Source organism: Manis javanica, chromosome 3 (assembly GCF_040802235.1).
Source record: "Manis javanica isolate MJ-LG chromosome 3, MJ_LKY, whole genome shotgun sequence".
NCBI classification, from domain to species: domain Eukaryota; kingdom Metazoa; phylum Chordata; class Mammalia; order Pholidota; family Manidae; genus Manis; species Manis javanica.
In genome coordinates, this window is record NC_133158.1 from 45,404,212 (window position 1) to 45,419,281 (window position 15,070).

At 47.1% G+C, this 15,070-nt stretch overlaps 1 long non-coding RNA gene across 4 annotated transcripts in view; it reads left to right on the forward strand.

Annotated features, from left to right (window-relative positions):
• The window catches only part of LOC108397585 (uncharacterized), a 173,347-nt gene extending 159,614 nt beyond the window's left edge, over positions 1 to 13,733 (forward strand). For 3 of the 4 annotated variants that reach the window (XR_012129122.1, XR_012129121.1, XR_012129123.1), the window contains exons 3-4: positions 11,380 to 11,571; positions 12,514 to 12,799. This is a non-coding gene — a long non-coding RNA (uncharacterized lncRNA). Of the gene's footprint in view, positions 1 to 11,379; positions 11,572 to 12,513; positions 12,800 to 13,554 lie in introns of those variants that run through there. The other variant, XR_012129124.1, reaches the window with a different exon arrangement.
• The last annotated feature ends 1,337 nt before the right edge of the window (positions 13,734 to 15,070 follow it).

Below are 15,070 nucleotides of genomic sequence, written 5' to 3' on the forward strand. Positions count from 1 at the left end.
AGCGGGGAAGATTGCATGTGATAAAACAGTGTCCTTAAAAACAAAGTGAAACACACTTTGCGGTGCCTGTAAATGTGGAGGGTCACTGGATGTGAATCATTAATGTTCTGGATTACATGTTGGGTGGGGGACTCACCACGGTTTGTTACAATCCTGCTCACATGTCTGCGTATTTCCAGCGAGGAGAGGCTGAGATCCCATTTCTATAGACCTGAGTTTGGGAGGGAGGGAAAGGGGGTGTTTGTGGCTGTTTCCCTCCAGGTGGCCTTTCACACTGGCCCACCTGACCCACCACCCAGGGCTGTGCTCACAGGCATTGGTGATGAATGCAAACAAAGCCACTGTGTCCTGAGCAAAGTGTGGACGGCTGGCCTCTGACTGCGTACTGTAAGTGGGAAGCAGGAGGACGCAAGTACCAGCTCGGAAGTTTTCGCGAGAGGAAAAGAAATACAACTTTGAAAACTCCAGGACACGCCACCCCATGTGCAGCTTTGGTACACAGGTGATCGAGCTGAAGGCACTGGAGGAACAGCCAGTGTGGGGAGCCCTTCTTGGAGCCCCGTACCTACAGAAAGGCAGACCCGCCAGAAGGAGCTCACTGTCGCCCATCCTCTCCCCAGGAGTGGCACCAGCAGGGAAGACTGACTTGTCCCAGGAGAGGGACAAGGAGGTGGCACCCCACCCAGACATGCTGTCCCAAGCTGGCCGCAGGGCCCTCCAGCCTCCTGCAAGTCACTTCTCTGCACTAAGGTGGACACAAACACCCCACCCACGTTCCTGTGAAGACACATGACAGCTCTCAAACTGCACCCCTTCACTGAACATTCACTTTTTACTGTGATGCCCCCCATACACATGAAATAAAAAATGAATGAATTCCTATACTTTATCAGCTGCTAATCTGCCTGTTGTCTGTTTATTTTGCAGACTAGCTATCGAACCCAGGAGGGTAGAGGGAAAATCTCTCCTCCCCTGTGGTTTGTAAAATATCACTGTGTGTCCAAATGGTTCAAAGCTGCTTCCTTTTCAGATGAGAGAGCTCCCATTTGGTAAAGGGAACAGAAATGAGTGTTCGGGGGCTCTAGATGTGCACCTGCCAGGTACTGTGCTGGGGGCTTCCCATAGGTTGTCCCATTTCAACCTCAGGCAAACCCCACGCTCCTGCTGGCATAGACCCATTCTTTGCCTTTATCTTAAGGTGACCTGTAATGTGCAGAAGATGTTCAAAATTCCCTCTTGGAGACACTAAACAAATGGTGGGATATTCAAACTGTGAATGAATAGAAAGCAACAGGCATGAATGCAGACAATAGCATCCTATATGCTTTTACCTACAGGAAGTTCAAGAACAGGCAAAACTAATCTATGGTGATAGAAGTCAGGACTGTGGCTGCCCTGGGATGGAATGGGTTGCCATGCTAAGTGTTGGGAATCTGAGGATGCAAAGACAGTTTCTCTCCTCAGGAGTTTATAATCAAGAGGAGACAGAGAAATGCAAATATTATGTATTAGTCTGCTCAAGCCGTCCTAACAAAATACCACAGACTGAGTGGCTTGAACAAGAGAAATTTATTTCCTCACAGTTCTAGAGGCTGGAAGTCCAAGATCAAGGTGCCAGCAGGGTTAGTTACTCCTGAGGCCTTTCTTGTTAGCATGTAGATGGCTGTCTTGTCCCTGTGTCCTCACATGGTCAAGATGAGATTAGGGCCACCCTAATGGCCTTGTTTGCCTTAAATACCTCTTTAAAGTCTCTTTCTCCAAATACAGTCACATTTTGAGGTGCTAGAAGTTAGGACTTTGACATACAAATTTTAGATGGTTACAGTTCAGCCCATAACACAATGTATAGCAAAATAATTCAAAAGGAAAGTACAGTGTGGACAAGGAAAGGTCGAAGAGGGATGGCATCTCCCTAGGGGCATGTGGGTACGTGTGAACAACAGTTCAGTGCCCCGTCGACAACCTGCATGGGCCGCTGAGGACAAATGGGGCCATGGCCGTATGAGAACAGCTTGGACGGCCACGGAGTGTGGGGGTTACCCTCTGTGGGGGGCAGTTGAGAACCACAGATCAGAAGAGGCTGGAGCAGTGGGGAGGGGGAGGCCCACTTTCCCTCTCCTTTGCCTTCCATCACTTGAGGATGGAGGCACCAGGATTTGGCCCACATGTCATGCCATTCCATGTTCACATAAACTGGTGGTTCTCAACCCTGGAACCTGGACAGATAGTCACCATTGCCTGGAGACTCATCAGCAGCGCAGAATCTTGGGCCTACCCAGGCCCACTGAATCACAAACTGGGGATGGACAGGGGGAGGATGGGGAGCAATGGGTGTTTTAACAGGCCATCCAGGTGATTCTGATCCTCTCTGGAAGTTTGAGAGCTGATACTGTAATTATGCTGTTGTAATTTAAACTGAGCGGCTGCCCCTGTCCTGGAGAGAGAACAGAGCTGTCGCCACGCCAGGCTGTGGGGGAATCCTGGTGTGAGCTCTGGGGCAAGGAGCTCCCAGCATGGCTCCTGGCCCCCACACAGGGCACGGGCAGAATGGAAACCGGGGCCCTGACTTCACCTGGGCAAGACCTGGTCTGAATGAAGTGAACGTTCCTGTGGCCAGGATTCTCACCTGGCCTTGGTTGGCTAGGTCACTACACACATGTGGGCAATACGTTGCCATTGACTCTATATAAAGAGCTCCGCCCAGTGCTCTGGGTAACACAGTGGCACGGCTGCAAGTCTGCAGGAGAGCAGAGCAGAGGCTGGAGTGATGGCAGCACTGAGGACAGAGGCCCAGAGGCAGAGAGGCCCAGAGGCAGAGACCGGCTTGCTGCATGCAGACTCGCTCTGAGTGGACGGGATTCTAGTGATTGACCTGCCACGGTGGGAATAAACCCTTTCACCCCAAGAAAGTTCCATTGTCATTTTTCAGTCTCCTTGAATCCATAGTGAACTTGTCCAGGGTTGAAACCCACTGGCAAGACAGCTGGAGATTCCAGAGACCACTCCCAGCGGGAAGAAAGCAGCAGGCCTGAGACACCTGGTAGAAGCTCACCCACCCCACCTCCTCCAGCCCCTGGAAGACAGCCTGTGTTTTTGTTTGGTCCCACCCACCTTAAGAGAACTTGTGGCGAAGGAGGGTGGGGGAGGAGACATCCCATTTTTTCCCTGCTGGTCAGATCCCAAGAGGGCTCTGGTGAGTCTTATGAGACGTGAAACCCAAATCAGGTTTAGGCATCCTGCAGAACAGACGTGGAAAGCAGAAGAGATACATTAAGAACAGAGCCAGCAGTGGCTTTTGTGTTAATGTGACCCACAGGGGAGGGCAGGGCTGCCTCGGTGTGTGTAACAAAGTACCACAGACTGGGGGGCTTAAGACAAGAGAAGCGAATTGCCCTCCAGTCCTGGAGGCTAGAAGTCTGACCTCAAGGCATTGGCATGGTCGGTTCTATGGTGGGCTTGGAGGAACCCTCGCTCTCTGCCTTGTCCTGCTTTTTGGCCCTGGCCAGCGCTCGGATCCTCAGGTCGTCCTCCCTCTGTACTGGCGTCCACACTTCCCTCTTCAGAGAAGGACATCCGTCATTGGAGTTAGGGCTCCCCCTGATTCACGCTCATCTGTCTTAACTTGATTTCATTTCCAAGGAAGGTAACATGGACAGGCATCACCGTCTGCTGTGGGGGACACAGTTCAGCCCGCCACACTCAGCACGGACACGGCAGTGCTGGGAACCATGAGGCCACTTTGAGCCACTTGGCTGTGGAGCTGCGGGCAGGTGGGTGGCAGGCTCTGGCCACTTGTGAGGCTTCTTCGAAAGCACGTGCTCCTCCGAGGAAGGGGATTTCATCCGGGAACAATCAGCTGGATGCTCAGACCTTAAGAATATCGGCAACTTCTTGGAACCTGCAAAATAGAGAAAATGAAGAAATGTCTTTGGTCGTTTTCTGAAACTAGCTGTTGCCTGTATAGCCTCATCTAATTGAAAAAAGGAGAAGCAGTGACTTAGATCTTTACGACTTTTTTTTTTTTTTTTTTTGGCCTGAAGGCAGTTTAATAAAATGAGGGGTGGGTGGGAGCAGTAATGAGGGTGGTCTGAAAAATAAATGCCTTAACTGTCCTCTGCATCTGGATGGAATGTACTGGAAGGAAGTTGTATATGTTTAATGATGTGTTTGTTAGTATTCAAGTTCCCTGTGTGATGATTTGGGGGCCATTTCTTTAAAAGCATGCTTTTAGGGGAAAAAACTGGCTGCACTGGGGAAAGAAAATGAGCTAAACCAATCTTCCGCAAGAGCTTTGTAAATTGCATCCTGCTGTGCTTTGGTTGAAGTGACAGAGAAGTGGGTGACCTCATGCCCCATAAGCAATATATTGCACAACCTCAGAAGGAAGAAGGAGGACTGGTCTTGGGGATGTTGCCTCTTTCAGAGTTTCCTAAGTTTCTGTTTGCTTGAACTCTGTTTCCTTCAGTAGAGTGGTGGGTGCTGGCTCAAGGTAAGTGTCTCATCCCTAATACCGCCATTGTCATTTGACCTCTATTCCTTTAATCCAAAATTATCTTCAAGGATGTAAGTATTCATGGGAAAATATTCTGGGCAGGGCTTGCCAGCATGGCCCAACAGAGGGTTTACAACAACACCCACATTTCTCCTGGGGTACCTTCTAATCCACAGGTTGCCAAGTTAGGTGGTATCCCATGGTTTAACCACTAAGACCACCACTGTGGGGTCTGCCCTGCAGGCTATCTGGTGGCCTAAAATGGCCTGGCAGAAGACCTCTGCTTAGGCATGAGGTAGGCTGAATAATCCCTGTCCCCCGCAAAGATGTCCTAATCCTTGCAGCCTGTCAATATGTCCCCTGACATGGCAACAGGGCCTTTGTAAATGTGATTAAGTTAAGGGTCTTGAGATGGGACCTTGTCCTGGGTCATCCAGGGAGGCCCTAAATGCCACCAGAGGTGTCATAAAAGACAGAGGGAGGTTTGATACAGACAAAAGAGAAGAAAGGCAATGTGATGACAGAAGCAAGATGCCACCATGCTGGCTTTGAAGCTGGAAGACAGGATTGCAATGCAAGGAATGCATCTCCAGAGGCCGGAAAGAGCGAGAAAACAGATTCTCCCTGTAGCTCAGGACAGAGCGCAGCCCAGGGAAACTCATTTTGCACTACTGGCCCCTAGAACTGTGAGAGAAAAAATTGCTGTTGTTTTTAACCCCTGTTTGTAGTAACTTGTTACAGCAGCTAGTGGAAACGAATACACCATACTAAACCACTTCTCTGTGAAGTAATGAGGCACCATCCCTGACAGTAACTGAGGACTGGACTGCTTCTGGGAGGGTGGCCATAAAGGAGATGGTGGCCCTGGGTGGCAAGGCGCATGGGAGAATTTCTGAGCCCCTTGCAGCTCTAAGACTGTGGTGTTTTCTGCGGGGGATGCTGTAACCAAGTACCACAGACTGGGCAGCTGAAACAGTGGAAATTTATTCTCTCTCAGAGAGGAGGCTGGAGTCTGAGATCATGGTATGGGCAGGGCTGGTCTCTCCTGGGGCCTCCCTCCTTGGCCTGCAGATGGCCGTCTCTTCCCTGTGTCCTCACGTGGCCATCACTCTGTGTGCGTCTATGTCCACATCCACTCTTCTTATAAAGACCAGTCATGTTGGGTTAGGGCCACCCTAATGACCTCATTTACCTTAATTACCTCTGTAAAAGCCATTCGTGCAAATACCATCACATTCGAAGATAGCAGAGTTTAGCACTTCAGCACATGAATTTGCAGGGGACACAGTTGAGCTTCTAGCAACTCTGTTGTGTAATGACATTTATATGTCATTAAGGCTGATATATCTATTTAAAGGTATTTTTAGAGACACCTGTGCTTTGAATTTGGGAGCTTTTATGGCTGTGTATGAAAGCGGGAGGTGTGGGGAGTCCAAAAGTGAAAACTCATGATGCCAGCAAGTCCCTACACTTTGAAGCTTTGTCTCTAGTCACCTTGCATGGGAGGACATAGCTGGGGGTACGTGAGCTTCAGGGGGCGCAGAGCGGCCCCAGGGCTGAGGGCTGTGTGCCTGGCCATGTCCATGGCTCTGGGAATTCTCTTTCTGATACACAGTAAGCCGCACTCAGCTGTCTGCGATGCATCAGGCTTCTGCCAGAAAGTCAGCCCAACAGACAGAAACCCACCCCACAGACTGAAATAGAAGCTCACTTGTTTTCCAGTGTGTGACAAAGGAGGAGGGTATTTAATTTTGAAAGGGACTGAACCAGCTTTCTTACAGGTCTTTTTTGTCTGGGACAGAGCCCTCCCTAGTAATCCCCCTGGGATGGTCTTCCTTCTTAGCCACCTTCTGACATTTTGAATGGGCTCATCTCTGTAGTGAGGGGGTCCCTGTGCGCTGTAAGACACAGCAGCAGCCCTGGCCCGGCCCCTTAGATGCCAGTAGTAGCCCTGCCTCATCGGTGCCACCAAAAATGTCCCCCACATGCCCGTGTCTCCTAAGGAGAGAATCTGCTGCCCCCTGCTGAGAAGGACTGGTGTGACTAAACGGTAGAGAAAGAAAATGGTGGGAAAGGGTGGCCTGGTATCCCGGCCTTGGCTGCTTCGCTGAGAACAACAATAGGCAGTAAGTGGTGAGTGGATAACGGCTTACCGTGTTTAAGGTGGGTGGAAGGCATACCCAGGAAGGTGTCAGCCCCCGGCAGCAGGGTGTAAGGGTGCCAGGCACCCAGCCTCACTGGCTGCTGAATCGAATGGTTTCTCCACTGGTCCAAGGCTCCTGAGAGTGGCCTCAGAGGACACTTGGGGTCTCCTCCCTCCTTCTCTGAGAGGCTGTGAGTGAGGGGACCCTGTCCCCATCTATAAACTCAGCTCCCTGAGCATCCCTCAAGCCAGACACTTGGTTTCCCCTTGAACACCGCAGACCCTTCCTACCTCTGGGCCTTTGTACGTGACATCCCACCCTTACACCAAGCTTACCTCCTGTATTTCTGCTCTCCTGGCTCCTTCTCATCATTGGGGTCTTAGCAGGGCGGTTGCTTGACCACCCATCAGAACCCATGCCAGTCCTCTTCAGCACATCCATTTGGACTGTTTGTCACTGTTTGCAGAGGGGGACACAGAGGCCCTCGTTCTCTGCCTTGCTTGGGGGGCCCCTGCCTGCCTGCATCCTCTCAGCTGCTTTTTTCCAGTCAAGGGAGTTTCCAAAAGTTCAGACCCCTCCTGTGCTGGTTGCCCTCCGTTCCAGAGCAAGGAACGCCCCTCACCCTGAGCACTAGGGAGCTCTTTTCCCAGGGTTCTCTGGGGTCTGCTTTGGGCTTTCTAAAAAATATCTGCATTGGGCTGCAGGGCTCCAAGCATGCCTGCTTCCATGGCCACAAAATGTGTACTTTGTTGAGAAGGGCTTTTCCTCCAGAAGAAATCTCCTCCTTCTTTCTGTCCAGACTAAAGGAGGGTGGTAAGGAGTGGGGGAAGGTCAACAGAGACGAGCTGAAGGTAACTGTGGCTAACTCATTTCCCTGCCCTAAGAAGAGCTTTTTGTCCCAGCTGGTGTATTATGGCACCCAGCCTTGCATCTTAAGTGGCTATAATCAAATCCAGCTAAGCCTCAGACCCTTTGCCCTGTATTATGTGGTAGTTCCCCCAGCCCTGGCCAAAAAGAGGCCTTCCTTACAGATGCTCTGGAAACTGGTGGTCAGAGTTCTTATTCTTCTTCCCCACCTGCTTTGCCCCTAGGGTGCCTCGACTGGAATGGTCTGGGAGTGGAAAGCAGGAGTAAAGCCAACCAGCACGTGTTACCGTTACTCCAGACGAGCCTCAGTTAAGAAATGGAAAATGGCCTGTGTATGAAGAACAGGTGGCAGACCTTTTACTTGTAAAGTTTATCTGGCAATTTGGCCTCTGTGTGCTACCGTCAGTCTCCCACAATCCTTACATCTCCAAAATCCACTCAGGTTCATTGTAAAGAGAGAAATGCATCTATTTAAGTACAATGAACAAGATGGTCAGGACACATCTAGTGAAAAAGATGTGATATATTTAACAAGGATTATTTTTGGACTATTGTGGCTGGTCACTCACCAGGCTGTATGTATCTTTTAACATGTAATTCTGAAATGTATGACGTGCCTTCAAGGGAAAGCATGAGAATACATATGATATGGGTGTTGATTACTTCTGTGGGCATGTCAGAGACTCTTTCAAAAATGAACTTCTCAAGAGAACTTTTTTCTGATGGCAAGAATAAAGCTCTTTATTTTTTATTTAAACCTCAAACAACAGAAAACTTCATTTGGGGTCTGTGGGTAGCATAGCTTGTTGTCTTAAATGGACACACATGACATCTTTTATTATAGCAATATTGCTTTATGGGAGCCATCAAAAATTATCTAACAAACAACAGGCTCAAGCACTTGGGCCTTGTCGCACAGTTGAGATGAAACAGAGAGAGTCTTTAGATTAGGGTTAATTTTATGGCCAAAAGGAGGGCCATGTGTCTTTGAACATTCTGGAGCTGATGGTTTATTACATAAGAACAAAGGATCATGCAGGTTAACTTTGTAACGAGTACAGTGACTTGAAACAAATCTCAGGAGCCATCACATTGCTACAGTTAAGACCTTTCCCAGGATGGAAAGCTGCACCTGCCGCCTGCCAAGACCGCCCATCACACGCTGTGAGAAAGCCACCTCCGTCCCTTGGAACGTGTCAGTTCCGCGATGAACTAGGACTTGGGTCTGGCCACGTGTTAGCTTTGGAGAACTAGGGACTGTTATTTCTGGAGCAGCAGGGTTGGTAAGATAAAAAACAAGCAGGGGGAAGCCTTAGGCCAGAGGTATTGCTTCCCTTCTCTCAGAGAAAACAGAACTTTGTGTGTGTGTGTGGTTAAATACACATAATAAAAACTTAAACATTTTAAGCAATTTCAAGTGTATAGTTCAAAGACATTAAGTACATTCATATTATACAGTCATTATTACGTCCATCTCCAGAACTTGTTCATCTTCCCAAACTTAGACTTTGTACTCATTAAATACTAACTTTCCCATCTCCCCTGCTGCCCCCTGCCCAGCCCCTGGCACCCACCCTTCTGCTTTCTGTCTCTATGAATTTGATTACCCTTGATGCCTCATGTAAGTGAAACCACACAGTATTTGTCTTTGTGTGACTGGCTTATTTCACTTAGTATAATGTGTTCAAGTTTCATCCATATTGTAACGTGTCAGAATTTCTTTTTTTAAGGCTAGATAATATTCCATAGACAAAATGTAGTAGAGATGACATTTTACTTCTTCATTCATCTGTCAATGGATGTTTGGTGAGAACAGAGCTTTTTATATGACTAGCTTGTACGTGGGCAAGACTTATTTTAAAGACCGTTTTATGCAACTTCTCTGAAGAATTTGCACAACCTCTAATCCGATGAAAAAGGAGATGATGAAAGACAAAAGTAAGAGGGCAAACAGCACGTATTTAGATAACACCAAATATGTGAACAGGGGTGTCATTTTCCTCTCAGTTTCTTTTTTTGTTGTGGTTGCTGTTCTGGAGGAATATTCAGGGTACAAAGTCTACATTTCAAAAATAGAATTTATGAGTCTAATCATATTAACTCAACAGGGAGCATAAAGGCCAAAACAGCCTCTGTGAGTCATTTATTGGATTCTAAAAGGAATTAGTTTCAGGCAGGAGTTTTCTCTTCTTTGAGGTCTGTTTTAAGAAGTTCCAAAAGCAAACAGAAAAATCACAAAATGCCTGGAGCCACAAAGCAACTCTTCAAAATAGCAGCCCTGATGCCCCCAAATCATGGACCTCTGAGCTGCAGGGGCCTCCATTCCTCGGGCAGTGCGGGCTTGCCAACCTTCTCCTTCCTGGGTCTTGCAGATTATGCTGCCTCCATTTGATTTAAGAAGCCATGACGTTGGTGGGTGGGGGTTGGTGAATAAGGGGTGTGAGAATGGAAACAGAAGGATCTGGGGGCTTTTGAAAAGCCATAACCATTTTTGAAAGTAAATCCTATCCAGTAGCACCAAGTTGACTTCTTGATTTTTCTAGTTATGAGCCAGTGTCTAGGGCAAAGCTTAAATTTAGGGCTTCCGTGTGTTGCTGCAGAGTTGCATCATTTATGCCACCCTGCAAGCCAGTGCTAGCTGCTGGGTTAGGGTCTGACTTCCTGGCCCCGGGGGCACTCTTTGCCTCACCCCCTTTGCCTTCCCAATGCATTCACTGGGGCTCTTTCTTCCCCCAGGAGGGCCAGGTGCCCTGACCAATATCTCCCTTGTCTTAAAAGCCATCATGTAATTGTTACTGGCTCATCTTTATCTGTACCCTATGCCTGGGGAACAAAACCTCTCTGTCAAGAATAATCAAGCCCAGATCCACACCACCACAAACACCCCAGGAAATCAGGGTGGATTTACCGGGTTCTCCAGAACCTGCAACTCAGAACAACTATCCTTTCGTGACTTCCATCTTCTAGATCTGCATGGGCCAAGTGTGTTGTGACATTAGCTGCTTCTTCCATGTTCAAGTATGTTTAGCAATCGCATTAGTTATGGAAATACTGGGTTAACCATTGATAAATATGCATATTTACTGCAGTAATTATCAGAGGTGTAATGTGCATTGTGAATCTCCAAGAGACAGATCAGGATGGCACATTTTCCAACTGTAGTTAACTATCAAACCCTCTTATCTAGGAACACCTCCCTGGAACGGCGTTCTCCGCACACACTTATGAAAACCCCAACGTAGACACCTGTTAAATTCAGTAATTTAATATGGTGTCCAACACACAGTAGGTAATCAATGAAGTATCAATAGTGTTTCCGGGACCATATCCTATATGTACCAATAATCCCGGCCTCTCTTTCCACCCATCCTCCCAGGTGCCCGCAGTCTGTAATGCCAGCGTGGTCTTGACCTTATGGTACAGTGCAGGGGAAGGAAAAGAGAGGGGGTTCCTGACAAGGGAGCAGTGGTGGGATTGTCCATGAAAAAGACTGAGAACTACTATTGCATAAAAAAGTGAGGGGCAAACAGTGAGAATGTCCTTGCCAAGGGTGGCAGAGTGTGTTTGGGAAGGGGCCTGAGAGAATGTCCCAAAGAACTAGAGTGTGAGATGCAGAGGGAAAGATGGAGGCAGAAGTTAGGCAGATGTTTCCCTGTGTTGTGATGGAATCTTCACTGGCCTCTTGGTGAGACTTCATTTGCCCTTCGATTCTTGCCTGCTGGGTTGTTCAGCTTTTGATGGAACACCATGGATAGCGGCCTCAGGATGCCAGCAGATCAGCCTAATTTACTGCAGGTCTCCCTGAGAATAATATTAACTGTTTCCTATTATTCTTATCATTATGCACACATAGGTCTTCTTGCTTGCTTTCCCCAGAAAAGGATATTGGATGCAGAACTGTGGCTCTGGGTACTGGCAGATTTATCAGGTTTGCTGAATGGCTGGTCACCGTGAGTCAAATGCCAGCTTAAGACCCCAAATATTTAAAACCACAATGAAGATCTGGCCAAGGAAAGCCCAGCCCAGCCGATCCAAGGGATCCTGTTTCCCAGGGTTTTGGACAGCAAGGTGAGCATTTGTTTCCAGCAGGTAAACCTGTCAGGTCTCCCCCAGTCTCAGCCCAGGCACTCCAGGGGAGTCAGAGGAGGCCCTACCCTGTATTGTTGCCATCCTCCGCCACCACCCCGGGGGCCCAAAGAAAATAATGTGCAGGCTGGTGCTTGGACCATGCTTAGTTTCAGATGTTAAGTCCGCATCCAGGATTCTGCCCAACTTCATGGAATCAAATGAGCACATTTGTTTCCTGCTTATAATTTCCGCCTACAGCACCTCCACAGGTGACCTCCAGGCCTGCTTTAAAATCAATCTCCAAAGTACAAAAGGATTCTTTTTGCACCTTTTTTTCTTCAAGGGACTTACCAATCAAGGATCTGATAAGCACAGTTGATGATTAAACATAATGAGCTGGCTGCTGGGGGAGCTTTGATTTGCTTTGACAAAGGCTCTTTGAGCTTGGCTGAGAACCAGAATCTGCTTTTTGTTTTTGTTTGTCTCGGTCTTTTCTGCCCAAGGCCTCGATTTAGGTCTTGAAAGGACTAAGGTTTTCTGGCAGTTTCCTGTAGGCCAAGGCCTCTGTTCTCAGTGCAGGTTGCTAAGGGGTCTCAGGGCAATGGTCATCTGGCCCCTTGGGGTCTTCACAGAAAGATCTGGATGCTGGCACCAGCCAAGGACAATTTGGGGAAGGATTTGTGTATGGTGTATCTTTCAGTATTTTAATTTAGTATTTTTAAAATTAGAAGAGGTTTTTAAAAAAGTGCTGGAAAAACGAGTATGATAGAGAAATGGCTTGACTGCTCTACGCTGGACAGTCAGTTTTGCCTTATTCTGGGGTTGGGCCACCCTGGGCACGGTGGATATATTCACATGCTTATCAGCGCTGACTTGTTATAAGAAGTATCATCAGACAGATTCCTTGCTCGCTGTTTGTTCATTTGCTCATTTCTGTCACAGTGTCCCTGGTGCTGGCCAAGTTCTGCAGGAGTCCAGATGCTCACATGGGGGCTTTTTGAGATGCACCGTGCTGGGGGCCTTAACCCAGAGAGGCTGACACATCGAGCATGGAGCGGGCCAAAGAGCTCTTCAAATACAAGCCATCAATTCCTTTCGTCAGTAAGACACGGCTGGGGGAAGAGCAGCTAGTGCAGAAAGATTTATCTTGGAAAACAAGAGGCACCTACCCTATCCTCTCCATTGCAGTCTAGCTTCACAGAAAGAATTATTTAAAATGAAAATTTTAACTGTTTCTGTTTCTGATCCTTGTGGTAATTGGTGTCAAGTCCCTAAGTCATATATGCGTGCCACTTTAAAGTGTGCCGTTTTATCGGTAGACTTCCTGTCGTGAGACATGAAGATGCTTGTCTGCTCTTCTCCTCTCCTGCCAACCCAGCAGTTTGGTTTTTCAACTGATTGACATTGTAAAGCAAAATGATAGATTTGTTGCCCCTTCAACATTGTCTTTTAGGCCCCCACTTTGAAGGATGAGGATATTAGTGCCCTGGCCTCCCCCCACCCATTCCCATCCTTTCCCACAGAGCTGGACCTCCTCCGCACGCTCTGGGCACCCACTGCCACCCCTGCTCTGGGTATCCAGCATGTCAGCTCCCACTTGCTCCCCTCTCTGGAAGCCAGACATTTCTCCTCCTCCTTCCCACGGAAGTTACTTCTCTTTAGAATCCCTAGCTTTGGCCATTTGGGAAGGTGGGAATGTAGCTTTTATGGCTGTGATGCAAGAGGTCTGAAAAATGCACTCAAAATCCTATCAAACAGGCGACATGACATATACAATAGTTCTGGCCTTTGCACTGACAACACTAACACAGAAAGTTAAAATGGGGTTAGAGCTTTGCAGCCAACCCAACCCTATGGAAAAGTATAAGATATCATGCTCAAAGATATCATTAGGGGCTGGAATTCATTTATTCCACAAATATTTACTGACCTAGTTTACTGTGTATAATGCATTTCCTTTTTTATCGTGTTTTTTTTTTCCAGATACTTTTACATATTTCTAATTCTGTAAGTATTTATTCAGTACTCTGTTTCAAGAAAAAGAAGGGCTTCATAAATGGGTCCAACAGGCCACAGCCAGACCAGGGGGAATATCTACATGCACCTCTGTCTGGTGCAGAAGCAAAGAGCAAGGAGGGCTTTTGATTTTTTTTCTAATTTACACAGATAAGCAGGTAAGGATGAGATAGGGTTAGCTCTGTTTTAAGAGTGATGTTTGTTTGGTTAATATACGCCCATCTCCCTCCCTCCCTCCCTCCTTCTCTCTTTCCCTTCCTTTTCCCATCTTTTCCCTTTTGTCTTTCATCAATCCTTTTTTCTAATGAAAAGATCTAGAAAACAAGAATACAAATTTCAAAACCTTACAGGAATCCCTTTGATTAGTTTCAGTAAATAGAATAACCAAATCATCATTTGACTTCTTAAAAATCAAGGCTTTATTTTTTAAAAGCAATTTTGGGTTTGCAGTGAAATTGAGGGGTACAGAGTTCCCATATACCTCCTGTCCCCACATGTGCACAGCCTCCCCCATTGTCAACACCCCACCAGAGTGGCTATACTCAATGCACCTACATTGACACAATCACCCAGAGTCCATAGTTTAGGGCTGCATATTTTATGCATTTGGACAACTACATAATGACATGTATCCATCATTACGGTATCGTACACAGTGTTTTCACTGCCCTACAAATCCTCTGTGTTCTGCCTATTCATCCCCTCAACCTCTGGTAACTACGCATCTTTTTAGTGGCCCCACAGTTTTGACTTTTCTAGAACATCTCATAGTTGGGATCATACAGTACAAAGCCTTTCCAGGTTAACTTCTTTCACTTAGTCATATGCATTTAAGGTTCCTCCATGTCTTTTCATGGCTTGATAGCTCGTCTCTCTTTAGTGCTGAATAATATTCCATTGTCTGGGTGGACCACAGTTTATTTATCCATCACCTACTAAAGGACATCTTGGTTGCTTCCAAGTTTTGGCAGTTATGAATAAAGTTGCCGTAAACATCCATTATGTTTCTAGCAGACATAGGTCTGCTAGATTTCTGTCCACATGGACATAAATCTTCAGCTCCTTGTCACCTTTTCAACCAGGAGTATGATTGCTGGATTATGTGGTAAGGATATGTTTAATTCTGGAAGAAACTGCCAAACCATAGCTGTACCATTTTGCATTCCCACCAGTGGTGAATGAGAGCTCCTGTTGCCCCACATCCTTGTCGGCATTGAGTGCTGTTAGTGTTCCAAATTTTGGCTGTTCTAATAGGTTTACACTGATATCTCCCTGTTCTGATTTGTGTTTTTCTGATGACATAGGATTTGGGGTGTCTTTTTGCTGCGTCCCACAGAAGTTGGGGCTTCGTGTTATTGTTGTCATTTGTTTCCATATATTGCTGGATCTCCATTTTAATTTGGTCAATGATCCACTGATTATTTAGGAGCATGTTGTTAAGCCTCCATGTGTTTGTGAGCCTTTTTGCTTTCTTTGTACAATT